This window comes from Schistocerca gregaria, chromosome 3 (genome assembly GCF_023897955.1).
Source record: "Schistocerca gregaria isolate iqSchGreg1 chromosome 3, iqSchGreg1.2, whole genome shotgun sequence".
NCBI lineage: Eukaryota > Metazoa > Arthropoda > Insecta > Orthoptera > Acrididae > Schistocerca > Schistocerca gregaria.
This window is the reverse complement of record NC_064922.1, coordinates 912,797,945-912,821,592: the sequence shown is the minus strand read 5'-3', so window position 1 is coordinate 912,821,592 and position 23,648 is coordinate 912,797,945. Positions and strand designations below refer to the sequence as shown.

The window sequence follows — 23,648 nt, the reverse complement described above, 5'->3', positions numbered from 1 at the left end:
ACAAATAGAGCTTTCAGCCAGTATGGCCTTCGTCAACAATAGACGACACACACACACACACACACACACACACACATACGGTATGTAGAACGACTGCTGAAATAAAACAGGTCTTACGTACTATGTGCATCCCATGTAGAGTGTGATTCATCTGCCTGTGCCGATTACTTTTATGCAACCCGCACTACCTTTGTATCATGAACGGTATTTAGAAAGCCACGTAATCGATATAAGTTCCCTCTCAGAGCTATGGGCTACTGTTAACAAATTGAATTATACTGTAAAAAATAATGTCATGAATTACACGGTATTTTTGGGTCAAGTTAAAGATTACTTCTGCCATACTAATCCAAGTGCCTCCCACATTTCTTTGTACAGTTACCGATGTAGTCATACATGTTTCGGATAAGTTTATTTCGTTTATGGTACTCAATTTTTCGTAAATGGTTCAAAGGCTCTATATCAGAAAGTTGCGCATTCGGGGAACGATGGTTCAATCCTGCGTCCGGCCATCCTGATTTACGTTTTCCTTGATTTTCCTAAATCACTCCAGGCAAATACTGTGATGGTTTCTTTGAAAAGGCACAGCCGACTTCCTTCCCCGTCCTTCCTCAATTCGATGAGATCGATGACCTCGCTGTCTGGTCTCCTCCCCCAAACGACCCAACCCAAAAGTTGTTACTTCCATGATATCTCATGATAATGTCGTTGTTTCCGATGGTGAAACACACTTTATAAGACAATGATTCTGAACCACTTACGAAAAATTTAGTACTAAACGCGGAATAAACTTACAGAGACATTCAAAACATTTACGACGACATCGTTAATTGCACAAAAAAAAGCTTGGAGACACTTGGGTAAGTGTGGCAGAAATAAGGAATATCTTGCTCCAAAAATATTGTGTAATTTGCAGTCAATCCTTATTTGTACTTTCTACAGTATGATAATGGTCGCCCAAAGCTCTGAGCGGGAATTATATCGATTACGTGGCCATCGGCTGTCTGGATACCGTTCCTGATACATACGTAGTGCAGGTTGCATAAAACTATTCGATAGGAGTAGCTCAATCACCCCGTGTACAGGGTGTTAAAAATTTTTTGTGTCAAACGTCTAGTAGTTATAGATCACATAATGGGGAACAATTTTTCTTTGAGACAACATGTTCGCTGATTCTGCACCTGAGAGGCAGCAGGGTGTAGATACTCTGTGGCATTCGTATACATTGTACGTTGCCTGTAATCCAGTCATTTGCTCTTTGCGAAAGGGAGTAGGCCGAGCTTCTAAAATATTTTTTTTTCCCGTTTAGATGCATTAATTCTTCAGGATTTTTTTTTGTTGAAAACTACTCTATCAATTTACTGTAGCAGGTAGTATGCAGCATACCTCGTTAGTAGGCCCAGCTAGTTCGGTGAAATCTTGTCGTCCCAGATTCGGCGAATTCAATAAAAAGACGCCTAGAGTCACAGGCAAGTGCCACCAAACAGTTCATCTCTAAATAATTTCACCCGTATCAGTTTTTCGCTGTTATGTATTAGAAACCCAACATATAAACACAATGTGCTTTACAAACGAAGTTCTAAATTGTAAATAAAGCATTTCTTGCCCCTTGTCCATATGACAATGTATTCTTCTGTGTGTGACATACGTGTCCAGAAAGTCTGGACGTGCCTTTTTGTTGCACAATGATCACCACAGCATCAGTTGATAAAAGAATCTTCACACTAATAGGTAACTGTTGTCCACATGTACTAAACAGTGTAGCGAAATAGTTGTTTCTTTGAATCGCTGATGGCAACCCAAAGTTTGTTATGAATCTCTAAACGATGCGAACAAACTTTTCTGACGATTTACAATGACACATTATATCTCCAGAGTCACGTACGAGTGAACAAGCGTTTAGACCGCAACTGGTTGCCTGGTTGCCACACCCGGCTTGTAAACTGATCAATAGGCGCGCACACTCTTCCATGTCAGCTTGTTTATCGCCCAGGCTGCCCAGCACGTACTAGTACAGGCGCAATTAACGGCGTCTCGTCGCTTGTTTACTAGCTCCTTTGTCGTCTGTTTAACAGACGCAGTCATTGCGTAGCAGTGCAGTGTTTCGTTTCGGCCGGCCTAACGATTTATGAACCTGGTTGATCTCGTGGTGGTAACAATGGAAGGCCTCATGTATAATCTTAACTTATTACGCTGGAAAAAAATGTGTAGGTGAGACAATAGTGTTTTCTGACAAGAAAGGTGGCATGAAAGATTAAGTATTACTCTTGATGGCCTCGAATGTTTTCAGCAAAATCGGACTTACATGATTGACTGGAAAAGTGATTGGTGCTTGTAAGACAATCATAGCGTGGGGAAATTACACTACTGGCCTTTAAAATTACTACACCACGAAGATGACGTGCTACAGATGCGAAATTTAACCGACAGGAAGAAGAAGCTGTGATATGCAAATGATTAGCTTTTCAGAGCATTCACACAAGGTTGGCGCTGGTGGCTCGGAAACCATGGCTGCGGTTACCCTTGACGCTGCATCACAACCAGGAGCGCCTGCGATGGTGTACTCAACGACGAACCTGAGTGCACGAACGGTAAAATGTCATTTTTTCGGATGAATCCAGGTTCTGTTTACAGAATCATGATAGTCGTATCCATCTTTGGATATTCTCAGACAACAATCGGCAAAATATCTCACTCGAAGAACTCAGTGCATCACGATCAATGCTTCTCCTCGCACGCCAATAAAACCAACAGATTTAAATATCTGGGAGAATGGCTGGAACCCAATCTTTCCGAAAATAAAAATAGCATCATCAATTCAATGAAACAAGCTGGCTGTGCCATACCTGCTGACGAAGACATCTACAACAAAAACTTTCTCTCCCGTAACACAAAAACGGAGCGCTAGCAGATAGTCACCCACCCGGAAGCCTAATTTGCCCCACAAAGCCTAGTACACAACAGGAAGGGTCTCGCAAACAAGAGAGAAAGATAATGAGGAAGACACTGGGACTAAGCAGTGAGCGCCCGGGTTCGATTCCCGGCGGGGTTAGGGATTTTCTCTGCCTCGTGATGACTGGGTGTTGTGTGATGTCCTTAGGTTAGCTAGGGTTAAGTAGTTCTAGGGGACTGATGACCTCAGATGTTAAGTCCCATAGTGCTCAGAGCAATATGTCTGAGCAAGGAAGGTACCTAATACAAAAGAAGACCAAACCAGAAGCTCTAAGCCGACCGAGGTGGCAGAACGGTTCTAGGCGCTACAGTCTGGAACCGCGAGACCGCGACGGTCGCAGGTTCGAATCCTGCCTCGGGTATGAATGTGTGTTATGTCCTTAAGTTAGTTAGGTTTGAGTAGTTCTAATTTCTAGGGGACTGATGACCTCAGATGTTAAGTCCCATAGAGCTCAATGCCATTTGAACCAGAAGCTCTATAAATACTGTGATCAAGTCACTAACAAGGTTAGGAAGAGACCTTTAGCCTTATATGGACGCGTTTGCAGGATGAATCCGACAAGGTTGAATAATCAGCTTCTCACATGATGGTAGACGAGGAAGATCAGGTAGCCCTAGTTAAGGGAAATGGTAAAATATCTGCAGGAATTGGCAGGTGTAGAAGGAGATTTAAAAGTCAGTACGTATCACAGGATAATGCTTAAGCAAATGAGGTTCCAGAACAAATCACCAACAAGACAGGTGCCGTCTGGACAAAGATGAGGAACGAACAACGCGTCTAGAGGATGATCAGCTACATCTGAACCCAGGCCAAACACAATAGCTGAATATCGTGATCCATAGTTATCCTATACGTATCAAGAAGAAGAACATAGAAGCAACTAAAGAACAACAAAAAATGTAAACATAACGAATTTGTTTACGCACTTTAGCAAAATAGATTTTTCCCGTTTTTATCGTTTCCCTGATATAATATCTTGAGATTCCCAGCATCTGATATTCACAACAATGTGTAAAAGTTGGTGCAACTGGCTGGCGCAACAGTTTTAGGGGACAAGTGAGCGGCGGAATATCGCGGACAATCTCTGGAGCGGCGAGAGGTCGCGAGGTGTGGGGCGCGCCCAGACTTTGTGCTCGTTTTAATGGCCAGCGAGTCGTGAGGCCGCTCGGCGCTACGCCCACCATTCGGTGCACCTGCCCCGCAGCCCGGACGACGCGGAAATTCCGCGTCGATGGCCTCACGGGGCGGTCTGTGGTGACTGGCGCCGCTTCTGCCGCCTGTACACCTGTTGTTCGTACACAAAATTCATCACTATGTGTACGGTCTGCTGAGTGTAACATTACGAGGGTTGTCCAGAATGTAACTGTGATGTGCGTACTGTAAGACCTTCGGTACACACACCGTCAGATCATTTGACTTGTCGCTCTAACGAAGTGGGCGAGTGTCAGCAATATGTCTCGTGGTCCCATCGTGGCGTGTTTATCTTCTGCAGTTAGGTCAGATGATAGAAATGCCACTTGCACGCTTAGAGTAGCAGATTGACGGTGACCAACTTTAAACAGAACTTGAGTAATTTTCACACACATTTATTAAAATAATAAAACGCATAAAAATAACTTAACTTGGTTCTGGATGCTATTTACAATTGACAGTCTGAAGTTCCTTTGGTCTTGGTATGTTAATCTTATTCTCACATATCTCTGATAGTTGACATGGCTATGTACAGGAATATGATAATCGTATTAGGCGCAGACTTAAACTTGACTACAGACTGGTACAGACTAATGTAGACTGGTACAGACAGATGTGGATAAATGCAGATTGACTAATCGGAGGTCTGTACTCTCATTATAATACCTCGTGCGTTCAGGTATCACTGCGCGAGTGTGATCCGCGAGGAGAAAAGGTTCTACGTTAACAGCAATCTCATTGCCTGCGTTACATGTTAATACGGGATTGGCGGAAGCAGAATTTGGTCCGTCTCTAAGGCAGCGCCATCTCGTAGTGAGGAGATGGACGAGCGCTGCGCCTGCGCTGTTGTGCTTAGCGGGTGTGAAAGTTGTGTACGCGCTGACTACGCAGAACTATGTACACAACGGTAATGCACCGCATTATTTTTGTCAGCCGAAAACAATGCTACGAATACAAAACGTTACGTATGTATTATTTAAAATCTCCTGAGCGAGCGCGAAAAGTTTCCTTCACTTCCGACAGATAGCGTAGCTACAGGACAGTCTCAAAATGACGTCTGGAGGCAATATACGCTACAAGCAACGTGCCGTCATTGAATTTCTCACTGCAGAGAAAGAAACTGTGGGGAATATTCACAAACGCTTTTATAAAGTCTATGGAGCATCTGCTGGCGACAGAAGTACAGTTAGTTGCGGAGATGATTGATAAACTCCAGTGGAAGACTCTGCAGGAGAGACGCTCAGTAGCTCGGTACGAGCTTTTGTTAAAGTTTGGAGAACATACCTTCACCGAAGAGTCAAGCAGTATATTGCTCCCTCCTACGTATATCTCGCGAAGAGACCATGAGGATAAAATCAGAGAGATTAGAGCCCACACAGAAGCATACCGACAGTACTTCTTTCCACGAACAATAAGAGGCTGGAATAGAACGGAGAATCGGTAGAGGTACTCAAGGTACCCTCCGCCACACACCTTCAGGTGGTTTGCGGATTATGGACGTAGATGTAGATGTAGACACTGGGTACGGAGGGTGAGGTCATCAGAAAGCGTTTCGGGAGAGCTCCACGATTTGCAGCGGTCGGGGAGACACTCCACAATCGCCACATCTGACCTGTTGCAGCGGGCTGATGTCATTCGCGAGAACAGACGCATTATGACTCGGCAGTTGACGCTGCATCCATCAAACAGCAAAGTGTGCATCCTATTACCCGCACTCTTGGATATTCGAAAGTTTGTGCAAGATGGGTCTCGCGATGTCTAACGGTGGATCAGAAATCGCACAGAAAAAAAAAAACATTTCTCTTGGTCTTTTGCAACGTTTTTAAGCTGAGAGGGAGGCCTTCTTGTTCAGATTGTGACAGGTGATGAAACCTGGGTTCACCATTTTGAGCCCTAATCAAAACGACAGTCGATGGAATTGCACCATTCCCACTCCCCACAGAAGATAAAATGCAAAGCTACTACTTCCGCCGGTAAGGTCATGATCACCGTGTTCTGGGACTGTAAGGTGTGATTCTCACTGATGTGATGGCAGAAGCATATGTCAACACAAACTCAAAACGCGCTTCCGGCGACTTCGGCGCCACAGAAACCCAAGAGATGTTTTGTTGCAACACGATAACGCTCGGCCCCACACAACTGCTGAACACATCGCAAAACAGAGTTGAAAAGTACTACCCCATACTCCCATAGCCCTGACCTAGCTCCCTCGGACTTCCACTCGACACGGCGTACACGCCCTTGTTTCGCTCTGGAGAAAAGCTCCCGGTATTCAAAAAATCAAAACCGAGGAGCACACCGGACATCCGAGTTGAGAGCAATAGAAAAATGTCATAATTTTGTTATTTAGACACCTTAGTAACGGAAGACATTAGCAGCCACATGGAAACCAGTAAAATAATAGCAACAGATATACGAATTTTCAGTAAAAGAATACAGCTACTAATGAAGAAGTTGTTTAGTACAGAAATGAAATTGTCAAGATTGGTGTTGCCAAATCCAACTCGCAGAAAATCTTGACTTAGGGACTGGTGGTTTAAAAAACTGGCGGGACAAGGATCTAACACACGGGACATAAAAAGATGAACAGACTTTCAAAATTCAATATTTATTTACAATGCATTATGAATGGAACTGGTACGCTGGTGTAACTGTACTGAAAAATACGTTCTTTTGCACCTAAAGCACCAAGTTTGGACTGTTGTAAGCCCTTTTCGGGTCACATCAATTGAACACACACGCAGTAGAAATACAACTGTCGGTGAGAAATAGCTATGTACACACGAGCGGCAAGAAAATAGAGATACACATACTATAAATTACTTAACAGTCGAATTTCGTATTTCCACCGACTGAATTACCGATAGTGTAGACGGGCGTTATGCAAACACCACAAAGTCAGCTGCCTCCTTTTTTTTTCTTTCTTTCTTTTTCGTGCTCACTACAGACGAAAGCACAAAACGAAATACTAAGTAGTGCACTCAAAGGTCAGTGCGCCAGGAAAGGGGGGGGGGGGGGGAGTGAGGAGAAGCTGAAACACTATTCAAAAAACAGCGACGTGTTGGTAATACACTGCCGAAAAAAAATTGCGACACCGTCAAAGACAAGGTCACTTTATTCACAAGTGAGGTGACTCGAGTTCATCATTGTACAAGTGTGTAATAACAAATTCAGACCGAATGAAAAACTCGTGTCGCAGTAAAGGGTGCAACGCAGCCGAATATTCTCGCATGCAAGCGGTTGTAAAGCTGCCGAATGGCGTCCTGCGATAGACTCTTCGAAGCACCTTGCACCTTTTGTTGCAATTTGGTAGTGCTTCTAGCGAGCACCGGAGAACTACAAAGATCCCGGTTCACCATATTTCATAGGTGTTGAATTGCGGAGAGATGTGATAATCTTGCTGGCAGCTGTGTTGTGCAGCATGAAGAACACGTTCTCTCACAGCTGTCGTTTGCAGACACGCATTGTCCTGCTGAAAAGCACATCACATTCCTCTCGAAGAACTGACAGTAGCAACTGGGATAAAAACATGTGCCACTGGTTATTTTGCTCTGCAGAAATACCAAATGCGAGCGCAAGTTGTAAGTAATTGTTCTCCACCATGAAGCCTGGGTTGCGACCTATGTGTCCAAACGGAATACGTCGCTCACCAGGTCTATGCTCTACACGTGTTCGTCCATCACTAGCATACAGACAGAAACAACTCTCATCGCTGAAGACAAGAGAGTGACATTCCGCTCTCCAGTCGGCTCCTTCTGGACACCAGAGCAGCTGTGCTTGGCGGTGTCATGATGTCAGTGGTAACCGAGCCAGAGGCACACAACAGACGTAGGCGAAGGTATTCCACTGTTTGACGAAATGGACGAAGCTAGTCGGATGCGAAGAGCGGTGCGGACTGCGTCAGGGACCTGGAGAGTGGTCAACCTTCAGGGGAGTGGACCTCCTCGCAAAATCTGCGTGGGTGAGAACCGAGAAGTTACACGTGTGTATGACGGTCTCCATATTCAGCACAGTAGTTGTTTGAACAATTCTAGGAAATGGATAATCTGTTTTGTAGACAGCGTAGCGCTGCATTAGAAAAACCCTGAAGATACGCGAACGAATGCCACAGGAACTAGAGACGACATTTTCCATTTCTAAGACGGCTGTCTACAATAACTGTATTCGTTAGTACAGGACACTCTCAGGCCACCGCTAGTACGTGCTCAGGAACCCCCTTGTGCAAATTATATGACGATGATGTTCGTTTAAGAATACTCATAAAGATTTGTGGGTGGCAGAAAGTCGAATATGATCACTGCGAACTGTATAGTAACATGCTATCAGTACGTACGTCTATGAATAAAGTGCCAAAAATGGTCGCGGACTCGTTTACAGATTTTATGACTTCATTTGCTACAATATCTGTGCTGAACACCAGTGGCACAAAGCTGCACGTTAACTGGGTTATGAGAGATTATCAAAGAACCAGATGACAGTAGTTTTCGCCGGCCGCGGTGGTCTCGCGGTTCTAGGCGCGCAGTCCGGAACCGTGCGACTGCTACGGTCGCAGGTTCGACTCCTGCCTCGGGCATGGATGTGTGTGATGTCCTTGCTGGTAAGTCGAACCTCTACGATTTTATATTCGCGGTCCTTTTTACGAGATATACATAGGAGAAATAAATATGTTAGTTGATTCTTGTAACAACGTACGCTCTTTGAACTTTAACAGTAAACTAAACTGTGTGCTGGACACCTCTCTTACAACTTCTGCCACCGGAGTTGACTGAGCACCTCCCTGACGCTTTTGCGCTTACTGAATCAACTTTGGGAAGAAAAGCAACGAAAGAAGCAGTGGTGAAAATCCATCAAGTTTTGTCTGTACCCAGTCTTGTATACGGTGCCGAATCATAGACAGTAACAAACAGAGAAAAATCACTTATACAGGTAGCAGAGATAAAGCTCATGAGATTTGTAAGAGGCTGTAATAAAATAGATAAAGCAAGGAATGAAACAATAGGATTAAATTTTTAAAAAATTCAGTTAATGGCAAGAATTTGAAAAATATTTTCAGTTAATGATAAGATAGAACAGGACAGAATGAAATGGAAAGATCAGATTGATAGAACGATAGAAAACAGATTGCTGAAAAAGGTAATGAACTATCGCCCAACAGGCGAGAGAGAACTAAGTAGACCTAGTAAAAGATGGATGGACGTATGATAGAGATGGAAACAGGTGACTAAAACACCCAATCCTTGGAAGGAAATGATGATGATGATGATCACTAAATGTATCTGAAATGAAATGTGCTGCTATTCTTTGTAGCTTCTCTGGTTCCTCTAGGCGGCCGGGGTGGCCGAACGGTTCTAGGCGGTACAGTCTGGAACCGCGCGACCGCTACGGTCGCAGGTTCGAATCCTGCCTCGTGCATGGATGTGTGTGATGTCCTTATGTTAGTTAGGTTTAAGTAGTTCTAAGTTCTAGGGGACTGATGAGCTCAGAAGTTAAGTCTCATAGTGCTCAGAGCCATATGAACCTTTTTTTTTTGTTTGCTCTGTGAATCCTATATGGAACGGATCTCAGACTGACGAGTAATATCGAGTGTTTTATAAGCTACCTCCTTTATATCTGGCCTAGACGTCCTGAGGATTCTTTCAATTATCTCATTGACATCTGCCTTACCCGTGATTACTTTTATGTGGTAGTTTCACTTCTACATATTTATATATGAAAACGTTAAATTCAGTAGGGTTTTATATTTTACACTTGTATCTAATCAAGGTAGCTTATTACATTTGTAGATACCGTGGTGCCCATCGAGGAAGAGAATGCAATGGATCATATACCGGGTGATCAAAAAGTCAGTATAAATTTGAAAACTGAATAAATGACGAAATAATGTAGATAGAGAGGTACAAAATGATACACATGCTTGGAATGGCATGGGGTTTTGTTAGAACAAAAAATAAAAAAAATAAAAAAATAAAAAAAATACAAAAGTTCAGAAATTGCCCGACAGATGGCGCTTCATCTGATCAGAATAGCAATAATTAGCATGACAAAGTAAGACAAAGCAAAGATGATGTTCTTTACAGGAAATGCTCAATATGTCCACCATCATTCCTCAACAATAGCTGTAGTCGCGGAATAATGTTTTGAACAGCACTGTAAAGCATGTCCGGAGTTACCGTGAGGCATTGGCGTCGGATGTTGTCTTTCAGCATCCTTAGAGATATCGGTCGATCACGATACACTTGCGACTTCAGGTAACCTCAAAGCCAATAATCACACGGACTGAGGTCTGGGGACCTGGGTGGCCAAGCATGACGAAAGTGGCGGCTGAGCACACGATCATCACCAAACGACGTGCGCAAGAGATCTTTCGCGCGTCTAGCGATATGAAGTGGTTATTCCATGCATGTGTGTCAATTTTTACCTCTCTATCTACATTATTCCGTGGTTTATTCAATTTTCAAATTTATACTGACTTTTTGATCACCCGGTATTCGTGTGACATTTTCCCGTCAGAATGGTACTTACTACCATCGATTTATATAAATGTTTCGTTCTTAAGTACCCTGTATAGACGAGTATGTATCGAAGGTCGCGTAAGTGTAGAATACTTCCATGAAGAACGTAGCTAAACGATGCCTAAGTGAGCCGATAAGTGGCAGTTTAGAGCGTTTTTTGCTCTGTTTGGACTTTAACAGTACAAACACGTTCCTCTGCGGGCGATACGTGTCGGGGAAACAGGCTGTTAAATTGAAGCTACGGTTGCGTGCTATAAAGCAGCTCGTTGGGGCTCGCCTGCAGCGCCCGGTCTAGCCGATCTCTCGCAGTTTTGTCGGAACTGGTCCGCCGCGCCGCACGAAGCGGCCATCAGCGTGAATCGGGCCCCGAGCTGACGAGCGGGCACGCCGGTTGCCCCCCCGGCGCCTGCGGATGCTGTGGTCGCCCCTACGAGGGCCAAAGTGGGAGTCGTAAAGCGGACCGGCCGTAGTAATGAATGCACGGAGCACGCAGCACCTAATAATGTCATATCCGCTGCAACGCGCACAGGCTCTAATGACGGGTAATTTACTTTCGCGCCGTTCCGGTTCTCCGTGTCGATAAAACGGTAAACGGTTCCACGATGCTATCGGGCTCATTCGGACCGAATCTCAGACGGCAGTGTACCGAATTACCCAAGGCGGGCTGGTGCTGGTTTCCGCATTACGGATTCACGTTATTGGCTCCGCGCGGCCGGCGAGAGGGGACCGTGAAGCACCGCCGGCGTAGCGAGGAGTGGGTCTGGTGTGTGTGTGTGCATGGATAAGACCGGGTGCCGAGGCAGCAACTGTGTGGGTAATGGAGGAGAAAGAAGGGAGCGCGAGAGAGCGAGAAACGGAGGGAAAAGACAGTACGAGGAGCGGTGATAAGAACAGTTATTACAGGATATTGCCGATCCGGGAGCTGGGCGCGCCTGGTGACCCGCGGACGGCGGTAATCGCCTCACGTTTCGGCTGTAAAAGGCCGCGCGGCGCTGGCAGCGCCTAACAAGAGCCGTTTACCACCGGTGTCAACCGCCTAACTGCCGCTACGTGCCCTCAGCGCCTGCCAGCCGGCGAACACTGCGCGCCGTACGGGAGCGTTACACTGTGCAACTGCAGTCCGGTGACCGTCTGTAGAACGGGCGTTCGAGGACCTGCACCTACTCCTCCAATAACGTTCTGTACACGGCGTGTTCGAAAATAAAGCTATTTTGCAGTTTCACATGTTGTATTAGTCCGAGTGGCGCGGTCTAGACTTGAAAACGTCTATCCGCTCGTCGGTGGAAAATCCTTGTCTCACAAAGTACCGTCACATTAGAATTCATAATAACTACGAAACTAATAATGCATAAACAATGATTGAGCCCACAACGGATAGATCATTTCTGTATAGCCCGACCCTGCTATCGACAGGGGATCTCAAGCTGATTTCGTATTTCTAGATTTCCGGAAAGCTTTTGACACCGTTCCTCACAAGCGACTTCTAATCAAGCTGCGGGGGTATCGTCTCAGTTGTGCGACTGGATTCGTGATTTCCTGTCAAGAAGGTCGCAGTTCGTAGTAATAGACGGCAAATCATCGAGTAAAACTGAAGTGATATCAGGTGTTCCCCAGGGAAGCGTCCTGGGACCTCTGCTGTTCCTGATCTATATAAATGACCTGGGTGACAATCTGAGCAGTTCTCTTAGGTTATTCGCGGATGATGTTGTAAATTACCGTCTAGTAAGGTCATCCGAAGACCAGTATCAGTTGCAAAGCGATTTAGAAAAGATTGCTGTGTGGTGTGGCAGGTGGCAGATTTAGGTGTCCGTTTTTCCTGCGCGCTGTTCGGGAGTGGAATGGTAGAGAGATAGTATGATTGTGGTTCGATGAACCCTCTGCCAAGTACTTAAATGTGAATTGCAGAGTATTCATGTAGATGTAGATGTAGATATTTTTGCTGATCAATGGACGTTCCGAATGGTACAAGGTAGTCAACAACATCATCAGCACTAATGAGCACCTCTTTGCCATCGGTTTAAGTGACAGAAACCTCTGCATCAAATGCAACATCGTTGATAGTGTGCTTTATCGTTACACATGTGGTGATCGGATTATCAACTGGAGGTGGACGAGGGAGAAAATTGCTCAAATAACAAGAGTTTCAGCGAACAAAGTATCAACTGACATTTTCTTCAGACCACAAGAAAGTTACTACCCTCAGGCAAAAAATAACGCAGTGATTTGGTTAATGGGCAAATATACAAGTTAGGTTTTTAACAATATTGGGAGCGATGAACATATTGAATACAAGATGTATATAGAAAATGAATTCGAGAAAACACCTGAAGGCGGCCGGAGTGGTCCTGCGGTTCTAGGCGCTACAGTCTGGAACCGAGAGACCGGTACGGTCACGGGTTCGAATCCTGCCTCGGGCATGGATGTGTGTGATGTCCTTACGTTACTCAGGTTTAATTAGTTCTATGTTCTAGGCGACTAATGACCTCAGAAGTTAAGTCACATAGTGCTCAGAGCCATTTGAACCATCTGAAAACACTTAAGTATCAGAATCACAATAAGAAATATGGTAACATGCTCCGAATTGTCTTCAACAGAATGGGTATAGGTTAGGAACTGGATTCCTCGTAGAGAGGAAATGGGTTGGGTCACGTTCCCGACCCTAACCTCACCTGCAGGTCACACATGGAAATATCAGTAGTACAGCAGATACAAGAAAATGACGGCAAATATCTGGTGTCCGACATAAAGGAAGATCTTGAACTCCCTAAGAATGCGTTTCGAAGGGTGGAACTGACAAAAATAACAAGACAGTGATGGATTTTGTGATGTCGCTGTTCGGGACTGTTCTTCTGTCCACGTAATGTATCCTGGAAGGAACACACATCAACGATTTACTGAATGATTTGGGTCTGGGAAATGATGATGAGGAACGTCACGCTGCAGAAGAAGAAAATGATGCTGAACTGCCACCGGTTGAAGGTGACAGTAGAGGTCCTAAATGTGTGCTACTGCTAAAGGCTGAATATGATTCCTCATTCTTTGAATACTGTAATTTATGATTGCAATTATGTCACCTTATTTCTGTCATTTCATTGGAAGCTAGCCATTTTTGTTATTGTTTTTGTGGAATTAAAAAAAAAGGTGGCTGCACCGGTTTCTGTCAGATCACCGAAGTTAAGTACTGTCGGGCTTGGCCAGTACTTGGATGGGTGACCGTCCAGGTACGCCGCTGGCTGTTGTCGTTTTCCCCTTTGCTGTTACCATGAAGGCGACAGGGGGGAGAGGGGGAGGAGTGGTGTGACGTCCCTGACCATCAGTGTTTGCGCCAAATGTATTGGATTCCGTTCGAAAACACGCCGCGGTGTTTCCTGAAGTGAGGGAATGCGACAGTGTTGAAGGTAATTCGTCCGCCGGATAGTGACATTAAGCTCGGCAGCTCAGTCGGTGCCCTTCCAGAGGAATAGCCTACATGCTGGCACCAGCTCCACCCTCTCCCTTCTCCCATCGTCTCCAACACGAACACGTCGCACCACTACACACACACTTTATCACAGTCACCTACACTTATGTCCGCCCCTGGTAGCTGAGTGGTCAGCGCGCCGGAATGTCATACCTAACGGCCCGAGTGCGATTTCCGGCTGGGTCGGAGATTTTTTCCGCGCAGGGACTGTGTGTTCTGTTGTCCTTATCATCATCGTTTCAACCCCATCACACGCAAGTCGCCGAAGTGGCGTCAACTCGAAAGACTTGCACCCGGCGAACGGTCTACCCGACGGGAAGCCCTCGCCACACAGCATTTCCATTTACCTACACTTATCAGATACACCTACGTACACAGCTCTTACACTTGGCGAAGGAAAGGTGCCTACGGGCGCGAAGGATGGGGAAAACCTTTCCAATTAGAAGGCTGGAACTGCCTTTCGGGAACTCCCAGCCATTCACGCTGTACGGCGTTATCGGAAATACGCGGTGAGTTGCAGTAAACAAGTACAGCGGTGACTAAGGAAAACGCATCGCATTGTGAATGATTTTAAGACATTTGCGCATGTACCATCAAGTGGTCCAGCGTCTCGTCGTGAAATATCACGATGAAAACTCACGATAAGTTGACCGAAGCGCCCTCATTCATAGGTTCAGTGAAACTGTGGTCGACTAATATTAGTTGAACACGATATTATTGCACCAGGGAGTGAGCTTTTATCATGATATATTTTTATTTACGGAAACTATAACAAAGTGTACTTTCATTATTGTGTATAAAATTGTCCATTGCCTAAAGTTCAATTTACGATATATATATATATATATATATATATATATATATATATATATATATATATATATATATATATATGAAGAGTGCTCAGTTTAACACTTTCCCCGCCGCGCGATTAGCCGAGCGGTCTTTGGCGCTGCCGTCATGGACTGTGCGGCTCGTCCCGGCGGAGGTTCGAGTCCTCCCTCGGGCATGGGTGTGTGTGTTCGTCCTTAGGATAATATAATTTAAGTAGTGTGTAAGCTTAGGGACTGATGACCTTAATAGTTAAGTTCCACAAGATTTCACACGCATTTGAACATTTTGGAATACTGTCTCCGCGAATGTCAATGCCTCACAACCTTTAGCATTTTAACCATTTAACCTGTAAACTTGTGTAGTCCAATTATTTACTGTGCTTAATGATGTCCACAGGATAAAGTGTAATTTCAGCGTTAAGAAACAAGTTAGATGCATAGCCCTCTACACATGTGGATTTATCTTTGATTATAATATTTGGTTACCTAAGAACTGGCCGGCCGAAGTTGAACCGCGCGACCGCTACGGTCGCGGGTTCGAATCCTGCTTCGGGCATGGATGTGTGTGATGTCCTTAGTTAGTTAGGTTTAAGTAGTTCTAGGGGACTGATGACCACAGCAGTTAAGTCCCATAGTGCTCAGAGCCATTTGAACCACTTTCAAGCTGTAGGTGGCGGTGCGGAAAGTTAGACGACGATCGTGGTGAATTCGAGTCCAGCAAGTTTTCGCAAGACAGACAAGAGAACAAGGCCACGATCGTGCGTGTGATAATGTCCACCTACTGCGAAGGAAGAGCTACCGGAAGAAATTCGTTGTTTTGTCTTCCATTTTTGTTAAGACGAGTCTTTTCTCACACGAACGATTATCACGAGTGGTGATTAACAATTTCCTGGTCTTTTCGCCTATGTTTTGTAATTTTCTCCCCCGCATTGCAGATATGACCTCTTACTTCGCGCCCCGTGTAATTAGATTTCGGGACAATGGCCGGAATTAATTGGTTCTGTAAAATGAGTCAACAAACAGAAACATCCCACCCCATTTTCATCATTTCCCTCTGGCCGGCATTGATATACACGTGCTAACAGTTTATTTATTTTTAATTAATTTTTAAATTAAAATGCCAAAGCCGCGTCGATACCGTCCGGCGATAATTAATATAAATTAACTGATATCTGATATAACAATGCGTCACGGCAGATTAGACGGGTGGGCGAATCCATTTTTCCTTTCCTTTCCTCTTTTTTTTCCGGGACACGCCTGTCTCCGAGCTGTGGTTCCGCTTATTGAAATCGCGCCCGCATCTATATAGACTGCTGGCACCGCGCTTACCGCCCGTAATTGCTTCCATCCAATCGGAATGTCCGCCGACGCGAGAACAGGTCGCCATTAAAAAAGAGCTGAGTTATTTTCGAGCATAAAAGTAAATACAGGCGTCGGCGATAGCATCGGTTCCCGCCGCTAAGTGCCGCATTAAGGGAACAAAAGCACATAAGCGCTATCGGAACCCCGAGGGAGGCAACGCTCACGACAAACTAATTGGGCAACTATTTATCATGCTAACGGCTGCTCGCTCGGGCAATTAAAGCACGTATCCGCGCAGCATAACGCGGCTATTGATATTTTAATGTGCGATATTAGTAGGTTTTTTCGTAGGCCATTTGCGCGTAAAGGGCCGGGCCGCAGCGCGCCGTTGCTGGAAGGCGGTGATGACCGACGACAGCGGCGGCCACGCCCTTACCGAGTCGCTCCGGCCCGCATAGCTAGAGCCTGCTCCGCCAATACATCGGGGACATCCGCGGCCTTTGCGAGTTGCGCCACGTACGACGGGCGGCTCCACAACGGCCCCCACACGGCACGGTCCTGGCGCGCGTGAAAAACAGGTTGTGGGTCAACGACGAATTTAAGCTGCACTTGTTGGCTACGCGACTGGTGTTCGCGATTTCGAGACTGCCGAAGCGAAGGGTGGCCCAGTAGCGACATTCCAGCCAACTTGACTCGTCGGTTTGTCCTGATAGTTTTGGCAGTATACGTTTTTATTTCTACATATACAATCGGCCAGTACAGTTGCTATACCAAGAAGAAATACAGATGATAAACGGGTATTCATTGGATAAATATATTACACTAGAACTGACAAGTGATTACATTTTCGCGAAATTTGTGTGAATAGATCCTGAGAAATCAGTACCCAGTACAACCACCTCTGACCGTAATAACGGCCTTGCAACGCCTGGGCATTGAGTCAAACAGAGCTTGGATGGCGTGTACAGGTACAGCTTCCCATGCAGCTTCAACACCATACCACAGTTCATCGAGAGTAGTGACTGGCGTATTGTCACGAGCCAGTTGCTCGGCCGCCATTGACCAGACGTTTTCAATTGGTGAGAAACCTGGAGAATGTGATGGCCAGGGCAGCAGTCGAACATTTTCTCTATCCAGTAAGGCCCGTACAGGACCTGCAACATGCGGTCGCGCATTATCCTGCTGAAATGCAGGGTTTCGCAGGGATCGAATAAAGGATAGAGGCACTGGTCGTAACACATCTGAAATGTAAAGTCCACTGTTCAAAGTGCCGTCAATGCGAACAAGAGGTGACCCAGACGTGTAACCCATGGCACCCCATACCATCACGCCGCGTGATACTCCAGTATGGCGATGACGAATAACGCTTCCAATGTGCGTTCACCGCGATGTCGCCAAACACCATCATGATGCTGTAAACAGAACCTGGATTCACCCTAAAAACTAACGTTTTGCCACTCGTGCACCCAGGTTCGTCGTTGAGTACACCATCGCAGGCCCTCCTGTCTGTGATGCAGCGTCAAGTGTAACCGCACCCACGGTCTCCGAGCTGATAGTCCGTGCTGCTGCAAACGTCGTCGAACTGTTCGTGCAGATGATTGTTGTCATGCAAACGTCCCTATCTCTTCACTCAGGGATCGAGACGTGGCTGCACGATCCGTTACAGCCATGCGGATAAGATGCCTGTCTTCTCGACTGCTAGTGATACGAGGCCGTTGGGATCCAGCACGGCGGTCCATATTACCTTCTGAATCCACCGATTCCATTTTCTGCTAACAGTCATTGACTCTCGACCAACGCGAGCAGCAATGTCGCGATACGGTAAACCGCAATCGCTATAGTCTACAATCCAACCTTTATCAAAGTCGGAAACGTGATGGTATGCATTTCTCCTCCTTACACGAGGCATCACAACAACGTTTCACCACACAACGACGGTCAACTGCTGTTTGTGTATGAGACATCGGATGGAAACTTTCCTCATGTCAGCACGTTGTAGGTGTCACCACCGGCGCCAATCTTGTGTGAATGCTCTGAAAAGCTAATCATTTGCATATCACAGCATCTTCTTCCTGTCGGTTAAATTTCGTGTCTGTAGCACGTCTGTAGCAAGTCATCTTCGGGGTGTAGCAATTTTAATGGCCAGTAGTGTAATTGATTGACAATTACTAGAGTACAACAGGTGTTAAGATACAAGTGCCAAAACCATTAAAACATAATAGCACATTTAAAGTCCAACAGTCCGCTGTAGTCTTATTTACTTACGTCGATTAGAGACCTACACGACAGGTTTTGCCCTTCTTAAGCTAAATCTTCTGTTGTATATCTGTAAAAAAATTGTAAATTAATGCATTGATAATGGTGAGCCCGCCGCTGTGGTCGAGCTCTTCTAGATGCTTCAATCCGGAACCACGCGGCTCCTAAGTTGTAAGTCTAGGGGACTGATGACCTCAGATGTTAAGTCCCATAGTGCTTAGAGCAATGTGAACCATTTTTTGATAATGTTGAAATGAAGTTATCCCAGATAGCTTTAAGTACTGTGTGGATAGACTTACACAAGGAAGGAAACATTACGCATCTAGTTAGGAAAGAACGACCCTATACGTATTTAATAAATAAGATTTGTAATTTCATACCAAAAAAAGGTTACTTGCAAATTCTGTGCCATACGGGACGGAGAGTTACAGACTGCCGCAGAGTAAGCCCTCCTCAACTGATAAAAACTATCATCGATGATGAAAGTCCAGTAAAACGAAGGAATAATATTAGGGATGCGAAACTGACATTTGATTAAAAAACAGAGAAGTAGTAATAAAAACGAAAAAGAGATTGGGACAGTTCCTATATAACGTGAAAAAAGGGACTGTCCAATGTTGAAATCACGAACTGTCATCACTTTACCGCTTAAGATATGTTCCTGTCAAGCAACAGATAATGGTCCTCGTAAATGTTATCCAGTAAAGTATTGGGGTCTGGAGTGACTGAAGAATAAAATAAAAGTTAGTGATGAAAACTAATAAAAATATACTGAAATTCATGAAAAAATATTTAACATATTTTGGAGGCCACCAATGATCGATAGGAAGAAGCTTTTGCTGTCGGTCATACTTACTAAAAGTCGATACTCTCGTCGGTGTTTGTCGCCACAACAGTAATCGTAGCAGCGTACAACGTAAGCTGCAAGGCGCCCTGTGTGTTGTCGGAGCGTGTGTGGTGGCTGCTATCGGGGTACTGACGCAATTAAGGAAGTCAAGTGACGCGGGCAATACGGAAGATAAGAGAACCGCGTTGCTAGTTCTCTTCTGAGGAATTGCAGTCACCACGCGAACCATTAGACTCGTCTCTCAGTATTACATAAAAATTGAACCTGGGTGATACTAATTTAATAATGTTGTTAAGGCGTAGAGGGAGACCAAGAGATGAAAACACTAAGCAGATTCAGAAGGATGTAGGTTGCAGTAGGTACTGGAAGATGAAGAAACTTGCACAGGATAGGGTAGCATGGAGAGCTGCATCAAACCAGTCTCAGGACTGAAGACCACAACAACAACAAGGCGAAAATTTTAAAAATTGCCGGCCATCGTGCGCGAGAGGCTCTAGGCGCTTCAGTCCGGAACCGCGCTGCTATTACGGTCGCAGGTTTGAATCCTGCTCCGGGCATGGATGTGTGTGTAGACCTTACGTTAGTTATGTTTCAGTAGTTCTAAGTTCTAGGTGACTCATGACCTCAGATGTTAAGTTCCATAATGCTCAGAGCCATTTCAACCAATTTAAAAATTGCTACTTGCTTCTGAATCGTTAAAACAATGCATACATTAAATGGATCAGTTGACCTACATGTGGACTGGCAGTGGGTGTAAACTTGGATATTAACACAAAAAAACTGTAGTTAGCTATCCAACTAGCTGCTGAGACACCTGACTTCAAAAATTCATAAAGTCAAAAGTGACCAATAAAGTTCCATGTCTTTAATTCCGTTTGATTATTGAGAGTATTATCAGGGGAATATAGTACGGGCTTTATCACACATAACCCCTCAACTAAGTTTGAAACACCACCCTTTCTCTCTTTATCTAGTATCTCCAAGTTATTGTAGAGAGTTCAGATAGAATGTTGATTATCACGTAGGTCAGATATTTGTGTAGATTTCGAACTGCTCACATTGAGATGTTCCTTAAAGCGAATTTCGAAACCTCTTATATTTATTTAACTTTCGTTTCGTTCTACTAGTTTCGTACGTACGCTAGTGATGAAAAGTGTCTGGACACCCCCAAAAACATACTTTGTTCGTATTAGGTGCATTGTGCTGCCTCCTACTGCCAGGTACTTCATATTAGCGACTTCAGTAGTCATTAGACATTCTGAGAGACCAGAATGGGGCGCTCCGCGGAACTCACAGACTTCGAACGTGGTTGGGTGATTGGGTGTCACTTTTGTCATACGTCTGTACACGAGATTTCCACACTCCTAACAGGTCCACTGTTTCCGATGTGATAGTGAAGTGGAAACTTGAAGGGACACGTACAGCACAAAAGCGTACAGGCCGACCTCGTTTGCTGACTGACAGAGACCGCCGACAGTTGAAGAGAGTCGTAATGTGTAATAGGCAGACAAGTATCCAGACCATCACACTGCATCAGAATCCACTGCAAGAACTACAACAGTTAGGCGGGAGATGAGAAAATTTGGATTTCATGGTCGAGCCGCTGCTCATAAGCCATACATCACGCCGGTAAATGCCAAACGACGCCTCGCTTGGTGTAAGGAGCGTGAATATTGGACGATTGAACAGTCGAAAACTTTGTGTGGAGTGACGAATCACGGTACACAATGTGGCGATCCCATGGCAGTGTGTGAGTATGGCGAATGCCCAGTGAACATCTGCCAGCGTGTGTAGTCAAAACAGTAAAATTCGGAGGCGGTAGTGTTATGGTGTGATCGTGTTTTTTATGGAGGGGGCTTACACCCATTGTTGTTCTCCGTGGCATTACCACAGCACAGGCCTACACTGATGTTTTAAGACCTTCTTGCTTCAGACTGTTCAAGAGCAATTCGGGGATAGCGATTGCCTCTTTCAACACGATCGAGCACCTTTTCATAATGCACGGCCTGTGGCGGTGTGGTTACACGGCAATAAAATACCTGACAGAGTCCTGGACTGAATCCTATAGAACACCTTTGGGATGTTTTGGAACGCCGACTTCGTGCCAGGCCTCACCGACCGACATCGATACCTCTCCGCAGTGCAGCACCCCGTGAAGAATGTGCTGCCATTCCGCAAGAAACCTGATTGAACGTATGCCTGCGAGAGTGGAAGCTGTCATCAAGGCTAAGGGTGGCCAACACCATATTGAATTATAGCATTACCGATGGAGGGCGCCACGAACTTGTAAGTCATTTGCAGCCAAGTGTCTGGAGAATTTTGTTCACATAGTGTATTGTAAGTCAATTTCAGCCAAGTGTGCGGATACTTTTGTTCGCATAGTGTAGCTGCTACGTAGCCCCAGTTTCAAGCAATCATTCCTGCCATCAGCAAACCCGTCAGTCTGGAATCCAGCATAACCACTGCTCATTCTTATTCTTCTACATCTACGTGATTACTCTGCAATTCACAATTAAGTGCCAGACAGAGGGCCAGTCTTCAAGCTGTCTCTCTACCGTTCCACTCTCGAACAGCGTATGGGAAAAACGAACAATTAAGTCTTTCCGAGAGATTTCTCTTATTTTATTGTGGTGGTCATTTCTCCATATGTAAGTGACCGGCAATAAGGCATTGAAATTTCATGAGAATGTCCTGCCGCAACGAAACACGCCTTTGTTTTGATGATTGCACTCCAATTCGTGTGTCATTTGCGCGTCACTCTTATTACGCCGTAATGCAAAATGAGATGCTAGAATGTTTTTCCCATCACTTATCGTTTCTTTCACATTTGGATGTTTGAAAATAAGTAAGCTGCGCTGTTATTCGGAGTTTAAGTCGCACAGTAACCGGGGATGAGTCAGTTAAGTGGTAGAAGTGCATGCCTAATAAAGCGGTTTCGTATTATAACCAACATTCACGTCGAGGCCAAAAGGTAGTAATTGATTAAAGTTGCATGGACTCGGACGATGTGAAGCGCTAAGGTTAGGGATGTGTGACGTATTAACGGAACAGATATCAGAGCTGCGGCGTGATGCTTACGTTTAGGGGAGGTACGAATCAATATACTTCAAAAAGGTCAGAGGGAAAATTCATCAGCTGGTCGTTGAGGGAATTAAGCAGATATGATCATCATCATCATCATCATCATAATTTAAGACTGATTATGCCTTTCAGCGTTCAGTCTGGAGCATAGCCGCCTTATAAAATTCCTCCATGATCCCCTATTCAGTGCTAACATTAGTGTCTCTTCTGATGTTAAACCTATTACTTCAAAATCATTCTTAACCGAATTCAGGTACCTTCTCCTTGGTCTGCCCCGACTCCTCCTACCCTCTACTGCTGAACCCAGGAGTCTCTTGGGTAACCTTGCTTCTCCCATGCGTGTAACATGACCCCACCATCTAAGCCTGTTCATCCTGACTGCTACATCTATAGAGTTCATTCCCAGTTTTTCTTTGATTTCCTCATTGTGGACACCCTCCTGCCATTGTTCCCATCTGCTAGTACCTGCAATCATCCTAGCTACTTTCATATCCGTAACCTCAACCTTGTTGATAAGGTAACCTGAATCCACCCAGCTTTCGCTCCCATACAACAAAGTTGGTCGAAAGATTGAACGGTGCACAGATAACTTAGTATTGGTACCGACTTCCTTCTTGCAGAAGAGAGTAGATCGTAGCTGAGCGCTCACTGCATTAGCTTTGCTACACCTCGCTTCCAGTTCTTTCACTATGTTGCCATCCTGTGAGAATATGCATCCTAAGTACTTAAAACTGTCCACCTGTTCTAACTTTGTTCCACCTATTTGGCACTCAATCCGTTTATATTTCTTTCCCACTGACATTACTTTCGTTTTGGAGATGCTAATCTTCATACCATAGTCCTTACATTTCTGATCTAGTTCTGAAATATTACTTTGCAAACTTTCAATAGAATCTGCCATCACAACTAAGCCATCCGCATATGCAAGACTGCTTATTTTGTGTCCACATAACTTGATCTCACCCAGCCAGTCTATTGTTTTCAACATATGATCCATAAATAATATGAACAACAGTGGAGACAGATTGCAGCCTTCTCTTACGCCCGAAACTACTCTGAACCATGAACTCAATTTACCGTCAACTCTAACTGCAGATATGATAACCAGGGTAAAACGCGTGGCTTTCAAGGATTTTTAGTGGTCTGTCGTATTTTTGAGATGCACAGAACCAAGCGATCATGTTGATATGGATAGAAAGAATTGCGGCTGTAT

At 44.9% G+C, this 23,648-nt stretch overlaps 1 protein-coding gene across 2 annotated transcripts in view; it reads left to right on the top strand.

Annotated features, from left to right (window-relative positions):
* Positions 1–23,648, top strand: part of LOC126355348 (homeobox protein EMX1-like) — a 265,187-nt gene that overhangs the window by 135,243 nt on the left and 106,296 nt on the right. The gene's annotated exons all lie outside the window — the stretch shown is intronic.